A 15,322-nucleotide genomic window follows, 5' to 3' on the forward strand; every position below is an offset into this window, starting at 1 on the left:
TGTCAAATTATGATGCGATATACATGACGGATTATAAATCCGTCACGAACAACCCTCCTTGACGGTTTTGCACAGTTCCTTGACAGATTGCATCTGTCATAGATTAACAAGATTCTTGTAGTGTGTCACAGTGTCTCCTGTCAGCTTGTTAAATTTCAGCCTCACATTGCATGGGACAATCTGTGTAAAAAAAGCAAAATGACACAATGCAGTAATGCCAACACTAAAAATTTCAACCTCACATTTCATCTAATTTCTTACCGCCGCATGACAAAAACTCGGCTGGAAGTAGATGCCGAATAGCTTGCCAGTTGCAAGGCTGCTGGCGCACCTTGACTTGCACATTCGACATAGTGGTGGTGGTGGCGCCATTTTCCTAAAGCAATATGAGCAAAGGATTAGCGATTCACTTCACAGGAAAGAAAAACAGTAGCATGTGATATTTTTGGTTCTTCCGCGAGAAGCAATTTTATGGACAAAGTATTTCGGTGGCACCTATTGCCGAAAAAACTTTTCACAAATATGTACCAAATAAGGGTACCACCTACCAAGACATTTCATCTCATTTGGCCCCTCTTGCCTATGATAATTGATTAAAAAAACAAGTGGCAAATTTAACCAAATTGGCACCTACATTTTGCCAAAAAATATCTTATTACAAAAAAACAATAGCATCTACCTATCCATGTACAGAAAAAATAACAATAAAATGGTTCATACTAAATCAACTAAATCAACTAGCATACTAAATCAACTAAATCAAAATGTTATACATCAATTAAATGTACTAGCCTACTAAATCAACTAAATCAATATGTTCTAAATCAACTAAATCAACTACATACTAAATCAACTAAATCCAACTAGATGGAGGAGGGAGGAGGGAGAAGGAGGGGCGACTCGGGGAGGGAGAAGAGAGTAGGACGGAGGAGGAAGACGGAGCGAGGAGGGGCCAGCTGGCGGCGAGTGGAGGGAGGACGGGGGAGGAAGATGGAGCGAGGAGGGACCGGCCAGTGGCAACTAGAGGGAGGACAGAGGAGGAGGCCGGTACGGAGTCCAGCGAGGAGGAGGAGGTGGTGGCGGCGCAGACCGGCGTGGGGGTTGAGGGCGAGATCGAGTGAGTGTGAGTGTGAGTGGACCGGATAGGTCCGAGAGTGGGGGAGATGGAATGGCTTAGCAGTAGCGCACTATATCAAAAGGTCCTACTGCTAAACGACCTAGCAGTAGCGCCTTTCACAAACAGCGCGCTACTGCTATGCGTCAGCATGTAAAAATAGACATCAAAAATACACTGATAATCAATGATCTTTTTGTGTGCAATCTGATTGTCAATAGAGTTCAATGAAGACCAAGTGGTTGCGAAATTTTGAGAAGTAGTATATTTAAGGTGGTACAAACTCTCTTCACGAAGCGAGGTGGGACTTAATTTTTTAGTAAACTTAGCAGTAGCGGTTATTTTGCAAATGCGCTACTGCTATGGTCCCTAGTAGTAGCGCTCTTCATATTAGCACGCTGCTGCTCGAACTAGCCTCACGGCGGCGGCGTGGCAATTATAGTAGTAGCGCGTCTTAGAGTAGGCGCACTACTGATACATTTATTTCAGCAACGAGGTTCGTGCGAGCGCGCTATTGCTAGTTAGCAGCATCGCCTTATTTTAAAGCACGCTGCTGGTAAGATTCTGTGTATAGGCTTTTCCCTAGTAGTGGGATGTGGGCGACGACGCTGATCGGCGGTGGAGAAGAAAATTTTTGGGGCCTCTGATACCAACTGTGATGACCGATGAAAGGGGATCGATCGCACGGAGGGGAAAATGAGTAGGTGAGGAGAGCAGGAGGGAGATAGACGAAGAAAGATGAGAAAGAGTTGTTGAGTATTCTCTCATTGCAATTACCAGCCCATTAATACACGATAGCTTAAGTACTCCACACTAGGCCACACGCGACCCATTACATCCACGGGCTCCAGCCCACTGGCTTATGGCCCAATTCCTCTCCTCTCCTATTACATATCCACCGATACACTTTTATCAGGTGTATTAGGTGTGACACATATGTTTCAAAAGCATAGACCGTGTTGCATAAACGCATCCAGGGAATGTGACGGAAGCAGCAGTTGCAATCCGCCGGGTGATGGCAAGCGTTTCCCAATAAGAAAGAGAAAACAGTTGAGGTCCTTTCGCCGGCCACGCTGGCCACCACTTTCCTCTCGCCGGCGCCGCTCCGCTCAGCAGGTGCGCCTCCACCTGACCCCGTCAAGACCCTCGCCACTGTCCGATCGTGGCCGAGCAAGCGACAGCGCCTGGCCAGCCGGGCCGGCCGCCTCTCGGGTTCTCAGACCCCCCGACTCCACCTGTCCACGCACGCATCCAGCCTATGCGCACCCAGCCCCACCTTGCCCGGAACAAGAGAGAGATATGCAGCAGAGCAGAAACTAGCGGAACAGAAACAAAACAGAGCTGGCACAAGTCAAATCATAACTGCACTGCACGTCTCTGCCCTGATAAAATCGCAACGCATTCGTCCCTCTTCCCTTCCTCGATCGCCCCCTTTTGTGTGGCGCCCATGATCGCGGGTTTGTCACCTAGCGGTGCTTCCAGGACGTAATTCTTCTGTGCAGCAATGAGGATAATCGTCAAGTTACGGACGTAGTCCGTGCAGTTGCTACCATCATCTTTCAACTTAGCTTTCTCTAGGAACACATTAAAATTCAACGGAACAACAGCATGCCCCATCTATCTACAACAACATAGACATGCAAAATACTATCAGGTACTAAATTCAAGATAAATTAAAGTTCAATTAATCAAATTACTTAAGATCTCCCACTTAAATAGACATCTCTCTAATCATCTAAGTGATCACGTGATCCATATCAACTAAACCATGTCCGATCATCACGTGAGATGGAGTAGTTTTCTATGGTGAACATCACTATGTTGATCATATCTATTATATGATTCACGCTCGACCTTTTGGTCTCCAGTGTTCTGAGGCCATATCTGCATATGCTACGCTCGTCAAGTCTAACCCGAGTATTCCGCATGTGCAAAACTGGCTTGCACCCGCTGTATGTGAACGTAGAGCTTATCACACCCGGTCATCACATGGTGTCTCGGCACGATGAACTGTAGCAACGCTGCATACTCAGGGAGAACACTTATACCTTGAAATTTAGTGAGACATCATCTTATAATGCTACCGTCGAACTAAGAAAAATAAGAAGCATAAAGGATAAACATCACATGCAATCAATATAAGTGATATGATATGGCCATCATCATCTTGTGCCTTTGATCTCCATCTCCAAAGCACCGTCATGATCACCATCGTCACCGGCTTGACACCTTGATCTCCAACGAAGCATCGTTGTCGTCTCGCCGACTATTGCTTCTACGACTATTGCAACTGCTTTGTGATAAAGTAAAACAATTACACGGCCTTTGCATTTCATACAATAAAGCGACAAGCATATGGCTCCTGCCAGTTGCTGATAACTGTGTTACAAAACATGATCATCTCATACAATAAAATTTAGCATCATGTCTTGACCATATCACATCACAACATGCCCTGCAAAAACAAGTTAGATGTCCTCTACTTTGTTGTTGCAAGTTTTACGTGGCTGCTACGGGCTGAGCAAGAACCGTTCTTACCTACGCATTAAAGACCACAATGCGGTATAGTGATTGCTTTTTGATCTTCAGAAAGAACCCTGTTCGTTGAATCCGATTCAACTAAAGCTGGAGAAACAAACACCCACCAGCCACCTGTGTGCGAAGCACGTCGGGTGAACCAGTTTCGCGTAAGCGTACGCGTAATGTCGGTCTGGGCTGCTTCATCCAACAATGCCGCTGAATTAAGAATCAACTAGTGACGGCAACTAATATGTATATACCCACGTCCACAACTCCTTTGTGTTCTACTCGTGCATATAAAATCTACACACAATCCTGGCTCGGATGCCACTGTTGGGGAATGCAGTAATTTCAAAAAAAATCCTACGCACACGCAAGATCATGGTGATGCGTAGCAACGAGAGGGGAGAGTTTCGTCTACGTACCCTTGTAGACCGTAAGCAGAAGCATTATTACAACGCGGTTGATGTAGTCGTACGTCTTCATGATCGACCGATCTAGTACCGAAGATACGACACCTCCGCGATCTGCACACGTTCGGCTCGGTGACGTCCCGTGAACTCACGATCTAGTAAAACTTCGAGGGAGAGCTTCGTTAACACGACAGTATGATGACAGTGATGATGTTGCTACCGGAACAGGGCTTCTCCTAAGCACCGCTACGATATTACCGAGGTGGATTATGGTGGAGGGGGCACCACACACGGCTAAAGATCAATGATCAACTTGTGTGTCCATGGGGTGCCCCCCTCCCCCGTATATAAAGGAGTAGAGCAGGGGGAGGGGCCGGCCTCTGTAGGTGCGTCCCAAGGGAGTCCTACTCCCACCAGGAGTAGGATTCCCCCTTCCCTTTGTTGGTTCTAGGAGAGAAGGAAGCAGGAGGAAGAAGGAAGGAAAGGGGGGCCGGCCCCCCTCCCAATTCAGATTACGCTGGGGGGGCACCCCCTCCTTTGCTTCTTTTCACTCTCTTCACTAAGGCCCAATAAGGCCCATATACCTCCCGGGGGTTCCGGTAACCTCCTAGTGCTCCGGTATACTCCCGATTTCACCCGGAACCATTTCGATGTCCAAACATAGGCTTCCAATATATCGATCTTTACGTCTCAACCATTTCGGGTCTCCTCGTCATCTCTTTGATCAAATCCGGGACTTCAAACTACCTTACCTTGGGTACATCAAAACACATAAACTCGTAATACCGATCATCACCGAACGTTAAGCATGCGGACCCTATGGGTTCGAGAACTATGTATACATGACCGAGACATCTCTCCGATCAATAACCAATAGCGGAACCTGGATGCTCATATTGGTTCCTACATATTCTACAAAGATCTTTATCGGTCAAACCGCATAACGATATACGTGGTTCCCTTTGTCATCGGTATGTTACTTGTCTGAGATTCGATAGTCGGTATCTCAATACCTAGTTCAATCTCGTTACCGGCAAGTCTCCTTACTCGTTCCGTAATGCTACATCCCGTAAGTAACTCATTAGCTACATTGCTTGCAAGGCTTAGTGTGATGTACATTACCGAGAGGGCCCAAAGATACCTCTCGGACAATCGGAGTGACAAATCCTAATCTTGATCCATGCCAAATCAACAAACACCATCGGAGACACCTGTAGAGCACCTTTATAATCACCTAGTTACGTTGTGACGTTTGGTAGCACACAAAGTGTTCCTCCGGTATTCGGGAGTTGCATGATCTCATAGTCATAGGAACATGTATTGTTATGGAGAAAGCAATAGCAACAAACTAAACGATCATCGTGCTAAGCTAACGGATGGGTCAAGTCAATCACATCATTCCCTAATGATGTGATCCCGTTAATCAATGACAACTCATGTTAATGGTTAGGAAACATAACCATCATTGATTCAACGAGCTAGTCAAGTAGAGGCAAACTAGTGACACGCTATTTGTTTATGTATTCACACATGTACTAAGTTTCCGTTAATACAATTCAAGCATGAATAATAAACATTTATCATGATATAAGGAAATATAAATAACAACTTTATTATTGCCTCTAGGGCATATTTCCTTCAAGAGAGTCCTCAAATAGCTACCTATTTACTTAACTACTCGCTTTATCTTCACTTATATCTTTTTTGGAGTATCTTGTCATTTGCTCTTGTCCTTCACTTGTATCCTATTAGTAAATTCTTGAATGAATTGAATATAATGAAGTTGAAATTATATGTTCACAGCATACCTACTAATAGCTTCACATTGGGTTTAGAAAGTTGAAGTTGAAATCTTTTGAAGCTTGACAATCACAATATTGGTCATACAAGAAATTCATGAATGATTACTATAAGGAAGGGAACTTTAACATGCAAATACATTATCCTGGAAATCTTTTGTGATTGTGAGCCCCCATCAATATATTATATGCCAAAATTGTTGACGTTGGACAAGGAAGACAACATAATGATTTGTGTTTGTTCATATTCACATAGAAGCTATATTGTCATAGATCCTTCTGAAGGAAATATGCCAAAGAAGAAATAATAAAGTTATTATTCATTTCCTTATTTCATGATAAATGTTTATTATTCATGCTAGAATTTTATTAACCGGAAACTTAATACATGTGTGAATACATAGACAAACATAGTGTCACTAGTATGCCTCTACTTGACTATCTCATTGATCAAAGATGGTTAAGTTTCCTAACCGTAGACCTGAGTTGTTATTTGATCAATGGGATCACATCATTAGGAGAATGATGTGATTGACATGACCCATTCCATTATCTTAGCACTTGATTGCTTGTTTACTGCTATTGCTTTCTTCATGACTTATGCGTGTTCTTATGACTATGAGATTATGCAACTCCCGAATACCAGAGGAACACTTTGTGTGCTACCAAACATCACAACGTAACTGGGTGATTATAAAGGTGCTCTACAGGTGTCTCCGATGGTACTTGTTGAGTTGGCATAGATCAAGATTAGGATTTGTCACTCCGATTGTCGGAGAGGTATCTCCGGGCCCTCTCGGTAATACACATCACTATAAGCCTTGCAAGCATGATAACTGATGAGTTAGTTACGGGATGATGTATTACAGAACGAGTAAAGAGACTTTCCGGTAATGAGATTGAACTAGGTATTGGGATACTGACGATCGAATCTCGGGCAAGTAACATACCGATGACAAAGAGAATAACGTATGGTGTTGTGCGGTTTGACCGATAAAGATCTTCGTGGAATATGTAGGAACCAATATGAGCATCCAGGTTCCGCTATTGGTTATTGACTGGAGACGGGTCTCGGTCATGTCTACATAGTCCTCGAACCCGTAGGGACCACACTCTTAAAGTTTTGTGACGATCAGTTTTATGAGTTTATATGTTTTGATGTACCAAAGGTAGTTTGGAGTCCCGGATTTGATCACAGACATGATGATGAGTCTCAACATGGTCGAGACATAAAGATTGATATATTGGAAGCCTACATTTGGACATCGGAATAGTTCCGATTGAAATCGGGATTTTACCGGAGTACCAGAGGGGTTACCGGACCCCCCCGGGGACTAATGGGCCTTGTTGGGCCAAAAGGGAAAGAGAGAGGGGCCGGCCTAGGGCAGGCAGCGCGCCCCCTTCCTCCTGTCCGAATTGGACTAGGAGAAGGGGGGCGGTGCCCCCTTTCCTTCTCTTTCTCTCCCTGCCTTTCCCCCTCCTAGTAGGAGTAGGAAAGGGAGGAATCCTACTCCTACTAGGAGGAGGATTCCTCCTCCTAGGCGCGCGAACAAGGGCCGGTCGGCCTCCCCCTTGCCCCTTTAAATACAGGGGCAGGGGGGCACCTCTAGACACACAAGTTGATCACAAAGGTCTCTCGCAGCCGTGTGCGGTGCCCCCCTCCACCATAATCCACCTCGGTCATACTGTAGCGGTGTTTAGGCGAAGCCCTGGTGCAGTAACTTCATCAACATCATCACCACGCCGTCATGCTGATGAAACTCTTCCCCAAGCTCTACTGGATCGTGAGTTCGTGGGACGTCACCGAGCTGGACGTGTGCTGAACGCGGAGGTGTCGTACGTTTGGTACTAAGGATCGGTCGATCGTGAAGACGTACGACCACATCAACCGCGTTGTCATAACGCTTCCGCTTAACGGTATACGAGGGTACGTGGACAACACTCTCCCCTCTCGTTGCTATGCATCACCATGATCCTGTGTGTGCGTTGGAAAATTTTAAAATTACTATGTTCCTCGACACCTTCAACATGTGGTGCTTGCCCCCCATCTTTGGTAGTCAAAAATTCCGCACCAAGTAGAGATACTAATTGTGCATCCAAAAACCCTTAAACACAAATCTTATTTTCAAGAGTTCACCATACCTACCTAAGGATTGAATAAGATCCTTCAAGTAAGTTCTCATCGGTGCAATAAGGCAATAGAAATTGCTTCTAAAGAGTGTTAGATCATTTAGTGTAAGACAAAATTGAGCGTTGTACGAACTTGTGATGACAAAGAATAAAAGCGACAGACTGCATAATAAAGGTTGCTATCATCAGTGACAATATAACGTGACGTTCTTTTGCACTAAGGGGTTGGTCATACAAACAAACTAGCAAACATGCCCGTGCGTTGCACCGGGAGAAAAAAATGCCACACTTTCCTTGCCCATAGGCTCAAGACCATATTTTGCTGCATCACTGAGATACTCTCTCTCTCTCTCTCTCTCTCTTCCGTTATCACTGAGATATTTACACACTCTTCCTCTACCAATGAGACATTCCTGGCAACATAAGTCATGTAATGTATTTTATAGACATTGTGAGCTATGTTCACATAACACTGCACTTAAAGGACATGCTCATTTTCATTCTAAAGAATTGGTTAATTTAAACATGTAAATTACCTTCACAGTTAATTGAAATATGTAAGGAGCCATTATGTTCATCAGTTGATATATTATTGAGACTTGAGAGAATAAATCATGGGGATGGTACATATATGTTGACAAATAAGAAATTAAGGTTTAATTAGTAAGTCTTGAAATGCCCTTTATTGACTATGAAATTTCTTCTAACCCTGCTTGCATGTCTGACCTATATACAAACACTAGTAGAAAAGAGGGCTTTGGTTCAGGCCGGGTCAGCCCATTGGTCCCGGTTCGGTCCTGAACCGGGACCCATGGGGGCATTGGTCCCGGTTCATGAGGGTAGCTAGGGGCCTGCTGGGCCTCGTGGGGGCATTGGTCCTGGTTCGTCTGGCCCCTTTGGTCCCGGTTGGTGGGACGAACCGGGACCAATGGGCCTCGCTCCTGGCCCACCACCATTGGTCCCGGTTGGTGGCTTGAACCGGGACCACAGGCTGCCCTTTAGTCCCGGTTCATGCCATGAACCGGGACCAATGAGGTGCCTATATATACCCCTTTCCCACGAGCAGAGCACTCCAGTGCTCTGTTTTTCTCTAGCCGGCGAGGGGAGGGCTTTGTGGTGCTCTAGCTCACCTCCTATGCACATGAGGTGTTCGATGACATGCCCGATCCACACTAGTTAAGCTTTCTCCTGTCGAAGCTCGACCTCAAAGCTCCATTTTCCTCGAGATTTGTCTAGGTTTAGCGGCCCGTCACGTCCCATTCCCGTCTTCACCGCCGTCGATCTCCCGCGCCGATCTTGTCGCCGGCAGCACCATGGTGAGCCTCTTGTTCTTATCTTCTTTCTGAAAGAAAAAATTCTTACTTTAGATAGATACTTGTCTAATTTTCTTACTATTTTATTGCTTGTTATTATATAGTGCGATGGTTTTGGTATCCGCCCCCGTCGGCCCTCGTCATGTCTATGATTCGGATGTGGTATATATTATCTTTTCATAACTATTTGGTTCATTTATTGTTTATGACAATTATGCCGACCAACGTGACATAGATTTTATTTATGTAGGAGGTAGTTGAACCAGAAATTCCAACCGACCCTATTGTCGAGAGGTTAAATTTATTTGAAGAAGAAAACAATTACTTGAAGGAAAAAATAAAAAAAATTGCAGAGGAGAAGATGATATTGGAGTTGCATGTTGTGGATGTCGTCGATGATCACAAGATCAAGATGGATGCAATGCACTTGAAGATTAGAAAGATTAGAAAATATGCCATACATACCGAGGCTTGGTATCATTATGCCGTTGGATCAATTGTTACCTTGGTTGCGATTATGATCGCATTTGTTTTCGCATTGAAATGTTTTACATAGTTTCAATGTATGGTTTAATTAATTAGATGCTCTGGAGAGCTATATGTTGTTAGATGAGAACTATATATGTACTTTGGTTTTAATGTGATGATGAACTTCTATATATTTGGTCACTTATCTATCCATGATGTTCTGTAATGGTTTTTGACACACTTAATTATATATAATGCACGCAGATGAACCGCTAATGGATGTACAGTGACAGACACACCTCCGAGTACATTAAGGGCGTGCATGATTGTCTCGAAGTGGCTGGGGCAAACAAGGAGAATGGTTTTATGTGTTGTCCATGCCCTAAATGTGGGAATACGAAGTCTTAGTATGACCAGAAAATCCTTCACACCCACCTGCTTTACAAGGGTTTCATGCCACAATATAATGTTTGGACGAGGCACAGAGAAATAGGGGTTATGATGGAAGACAGCAAAGAAGAAGAGGACGATGACAACTATGTGCCCCCTGAATACGGTGATGCTGCAACGGGGGAAGCTGTTGAAGATCAAGAGGAACCAGGCGATGTGCCCAATGATGCTGCAATGGGGGAGGCAGCTAAAGATCAAGAGGAACCAGACGATGTGCCCGATGATGATGATCTCCGCCAGGTCATTGTCGATGCAAGGACGCAATGCGAAAGTCAAAAGGAGAAGTTGAAGTTCGATCGCATGTTAGAGGATCAGAAAAAAGTGTTGTATCCCAATTGCGATGATGGAAACACAAAGCTCGGTACCGTACTGGAATTGCTGTAGTGGAAGGCAAAGAATGCTGTGCCTGACAAAGGATTTGAGAAGCTACTGATAATATTGAAGAAAAAGCTTCCAAAGGATAACGAATTACCTGACAATACATACACATCAAAGAAGGTCGTATGCCCTCTAGGATTGGAGGTGCAGAAGATACATGCATGCCCTAATGACTGCATCCTCTACCGCGATGCGTACAAGGATCTAAATGCATGCCCGACATGCAGTGCATTGCAGTATAAGATCAGACGAGATGACCCTGGTGATGTTGATGGCGAGCCCCCCAAGAAGAGGGTTCCTGCGAAGGTGATGTGGTATGCTCCTATAATACCATGGTTGAAACGTCTGTTCAGAAACGAAGAGCATGCCAAGTTGATACGATGGCACAGTGAGGACCCTAAGAAACACGGGAAGTTGAGAGCACCCACTGACGGGTCGCAGTGGAGAAAAATCGAGAGAAAGTACTGGCCTGAGTTTGCAAGTGACCCAAGGAACGTATGGTTTGGTTTAAGCGCGGATGGCATTAATCCTTTCGGGGAGCAGAGCAGCAATCACAGCACCTGGCCTGTGACTCTATGTATGTATAACCTTCCTACTTGGATGTGCATGAAGCGGAAGTTCATTATGATGACAGTTCTCATCCAAGGCCCTAAGCAACCCGGCAACGACATTGATGTGTTCCTAAGGCCATTAGTTGAAGAACTTTTACAATTGTGGAATGGAAACAGTGTACGTACATGGGATGAGCACAAACAGGAGGAATTTAACCTGCACGCATTGTTGTTTGTAACCATCAACGATTGGCCTGCTCTCAGTAACCTTTCAGGACAGACAAACAAGGGATACCACGCATGCACGCACTGTTTAGATGAAACTGAAAGTAGAAACCTGGACAAATGCAGGAAGAATGTGTACTTGGGCCATTGTCGATTTCTTCCGACCAACCATAAATGTCGAAAGAAAGGCAAGCATTTCAAAGGCGAGGTAGATCACCGGAAGAAGCCCGTCATGCGTACCAGTGATCACGTACTTGCTATGGTCAATGATTTACATGTAATCTTTGGAAAGGGTCTCGGTGGACTAGCTGTTCCGAATGACGCTGAGGGACATGCACCCATGTGGAAGAAGAAATCTATATTTTGGGACCTACCCTACTGGAAAGACCTAGAGGTCCGCACTTCAATCGACGTGATGCACGTGACGAAGAACCTTTGCGTGAACCTGCTAGGCTTCTTGGGCGTGTATGGGGAGACAAAAGATACACCTGAGGCATGGGAGGACCTGCAACGTTTGCACGAGAAAGACGGCATGCCTCTGAAGCAGTATGAAGGTCCTGCCAGCTACGCTCTTACGAAGGAAGAGAAAGAAATCTTCTTTGAATGCCTACTCAGTATGAAGGTCCCGACTGGCTTCTCGTCGCATATAAAGAGAATAATAAATATGCCAGAGAAAAGTTCCAGAACCTAAAGTCTCATGACTGCCAGGTGATTATGACGCAACTGCTTCCGGTTGCATTGAGGGGCTTCTACCGGAAAACGTTCGATTAGCCATTGTGAAGCTATGTGCATTCCTCAATGCAATCTCTGAGAAGGTGATCGATCCAGAAATCGTACCACGGCTAAGGAGTGATGTGGCGCAATGTCTTGTCAGTTTCGAGCTGGTGTTCCCACCATCCTTCTTCAATATCATGACGCACATCCTAGTTCATCTAGTCGACGAGATTGTCACTCTGGGCCCGTATTTCTACACAATATGTTCCCCTTTGAGAGGTTCATGGGAGTCCTAAATAAATATGTCTATAACCGCGCTAGGCCAGAAGGAAGCATCTCCATGGGCCATCAAACAGAGGATGTCATTGGGTTTTGTGTTGACTTCATTCCTGGCCTTAAGAAGATAGGTCTCCCTAAATCGCGGTATGAGGGGAGACTGACTGGAAAAGGCACTCTTGGAAGTGACTCAATAATATGCAGGGACGGATATTCTTGGTCTCAAGCACACTACACAGTTCGACAGAACTCTACCTTGGTGACCCCGTTTGTCGATGAACACAAGAACAGTCTGCGCTCCAAACACCCGGAGTAGTGCGACGACTGGATTACATGTGAACACATTAGGACTTTCAGCAGTTGGTTGGAAACACTTCTCAGAGGTGACAACACTATTTGTGATGAGCTGTACTTGTTGTCCAGGGGACCATCTTTGACTGTATTGACTTACAAAGGATACGAGATAAATGGGAATACATTTTACACAATCGCCCAAGATCAAAAGAGCACCAACCAAAACAGCGGTGTCCGCTTTGATGCAAAAACCGAGAGGGGAAAGGACACATATTATGGTTACATAGTGGACATATGGGAACTTGACTATAGGCGGAACGAGCTCATCAACCTTCTGAACTGGATGCCTCTGCCTCCTCCTCCTCCTCCGGCGAATCAGGGCACTCCGCCTCCTCCTCCGGCAAGTGATTAGGGCACTCAGCCTCCTTCTTCGGTGCATGGCGGCACTCCCCCTCCTTCTCCGCCTGCGCCGGCGCACCCGAGCAGCCAGCCTCCTCCTCCGCCTCGTCAGCAAGGGCGGAAGAGACCCGCCGCCGTTCCGGCTACTCCGCCGCATTGTAGTCCTTCTCCTCCTCCTCGTAAGCAAGGAAAGAAGACAGCCGCAGCCGCTCCGTCTGCTCTACCGGCGTCTAGCAGTACAGCCAGAGGCGGGAGGCAATACAGATTCGGTCCTTCTCTGAAGACTCCAGAGAAGTTACCATACGAGAGGACCTCAAAGGAGAACGCGAAGATCGCGCGAGCCGAAGTGACGAACTTCTTTCAAGGGGTGAAAGCAAAGAAACATCCACCTCCGGAGGAGAAGGTAGATCCGGTGAAAGCGAAGCGGACTCTGGCTGTCCTGAAAAAACCACCAATATCTCTGCCGAAAGGCAACTATGAGCGCATTATTGCAAAGACATTTGTCGAAGCGGAGCGGTCGGGAAGTACTGTCAGTGATCAAAGGATAAAAGAATGACAAGCTGGGAGAAAAATTGCCCAGCTCGGCGAACAAGCGAACCAATCGTGCCCCCTGCTCAAGGTGTCTAGCGCCGTCGTCGCTAATGATCCGAGGATGGTGCCCGGTTATAGAAATCTTGGAGATTCCTGCCCGAGATGTACATTACGATTTCTTGGAGGTGGAGGAACACAAATACGAGTACGGGAAACCTCTTGTCAAAGATGAAAGATTTCTAACAACGATGATGCGAAGATTCCATGATTGGTACATGAAAACCGGTAGAGAGTTTGGGGGGAGGAATACTTTGACGCTGAGAGTTAGAGAGGAGCATGACCTCGTTGGAATTGAACAGTCACTTGCTACTGTCTGTAAATAGTACTACTTCTGTCATTAAGTCTCTCTATATAGGTCAGCTCTTTCATTGCATGTATTTATAATTATCCTCACTATATTATGCAGATTGAAGATCGCCGAATTGAAGAAAAGACAAATCGGTGATATTGGGTTCATTAACACAAATCTCATAGATGCAACTGAGGTTAAATATCGTGCCGAAGATACCGAGGAAAACTTGCTACGATCGTTGGTAATAAATAAAAACAAAGATATAATACTCTTTCCTTACAACTTCAAGTGAGTGTTACTGTCTTGTGCATATTCAGTTTCCCTTATTAGTCCAGGTTATAGTAATGTAATTGATGAGTTGTGCATGTGTGTGTAGCTTCCACTATATTCTCCTAAAGATTAAGCTTGAGCAGGGACTAGTAACCGTCTTAGACTCGAGACGAAAAGATCCCCAGGACTATGCGGACATGACTCAAATGCTCGAGAAGTAAGTTAAATCGATCATTATCCACCATATCAGCAACTTTGTTCATTTCCTGATATCAAGTAATTGTTTTCTTTGTCTGGCAGGGTTTGGAGAAAATTCATCAAAAAAGCTCCGGGACTGCCGAAGAAACTGCAATTTAGACTCCCGAAAGTAAGTACTATAGTAACATGTTCCGCGCATCTCCTAGTGATTCAAGCGCTAATTTCATCAATACCATTTGGCATGCTTGCTTATCAGTTTGATTGACCTCTATTTCTTGTAAAGTGGTTGTGGCAGGAACAAGGGAATGATTTCTGTGGATACTACGTTTGCGAGTCCATCCGCCACATGACCTGTGAACGGGGGTACTCTGACGAACAATATGAAGTGCGTGAGCAATAATATTCACAATTTCATTTTATTACCATCATTTGTGTTGAGTTTCATTTATTCATATATATATATATATATGTATTGACCCCCTTGTTCAAATTAGATCTTTCGGATGCGGGATTAACTCCTACCACCAGATCATATGTGAGCAATTCAAGAGGAATTGGCGGCATTCTTCCTTGACCACGTGATCGCTGAAGACGGAGAATACTATGTGGACCCTGTGTTCGTATATAATTAGGAGATTATATTGTAAAAGATAATTATTGCATATATGTAGCCGGTAGTGTCGGATAGATATACAAGAACTTGTTGTTGGCCAATCTCTCCGAGAAGGAGAGGTGGTCGATATCACTTCTCTCTGTATGCATATGTTCATGACGATCTTCTGTTTCCTTCATTTGCTTACTAGCTAGCGTGTCTAGCCCTCTCTATACGTATATATAGCGTCGACCAAGCACAGACATAAGAGAGGACACTTCTCTCTATTAATTAGCTAGCTAACACAATATATGAAATTCCTAAATTAAACCCCC

This window comes from Triticum dicoccoides, chromosome 3A (assembly GCF_002162155.2).
Source record: "Triticum dicoccoides isolate Atlit2015 ecotype Zavitan chromosome 3A, WEW_v2.0, whole genome shotgun sequence".
Lineage (NCBI taxonomy): Eukaryota > Viridiplantae > Streptophyta > Magnoliopsida > Poales > Poaceae > Triticum > Triticum dicoccoides.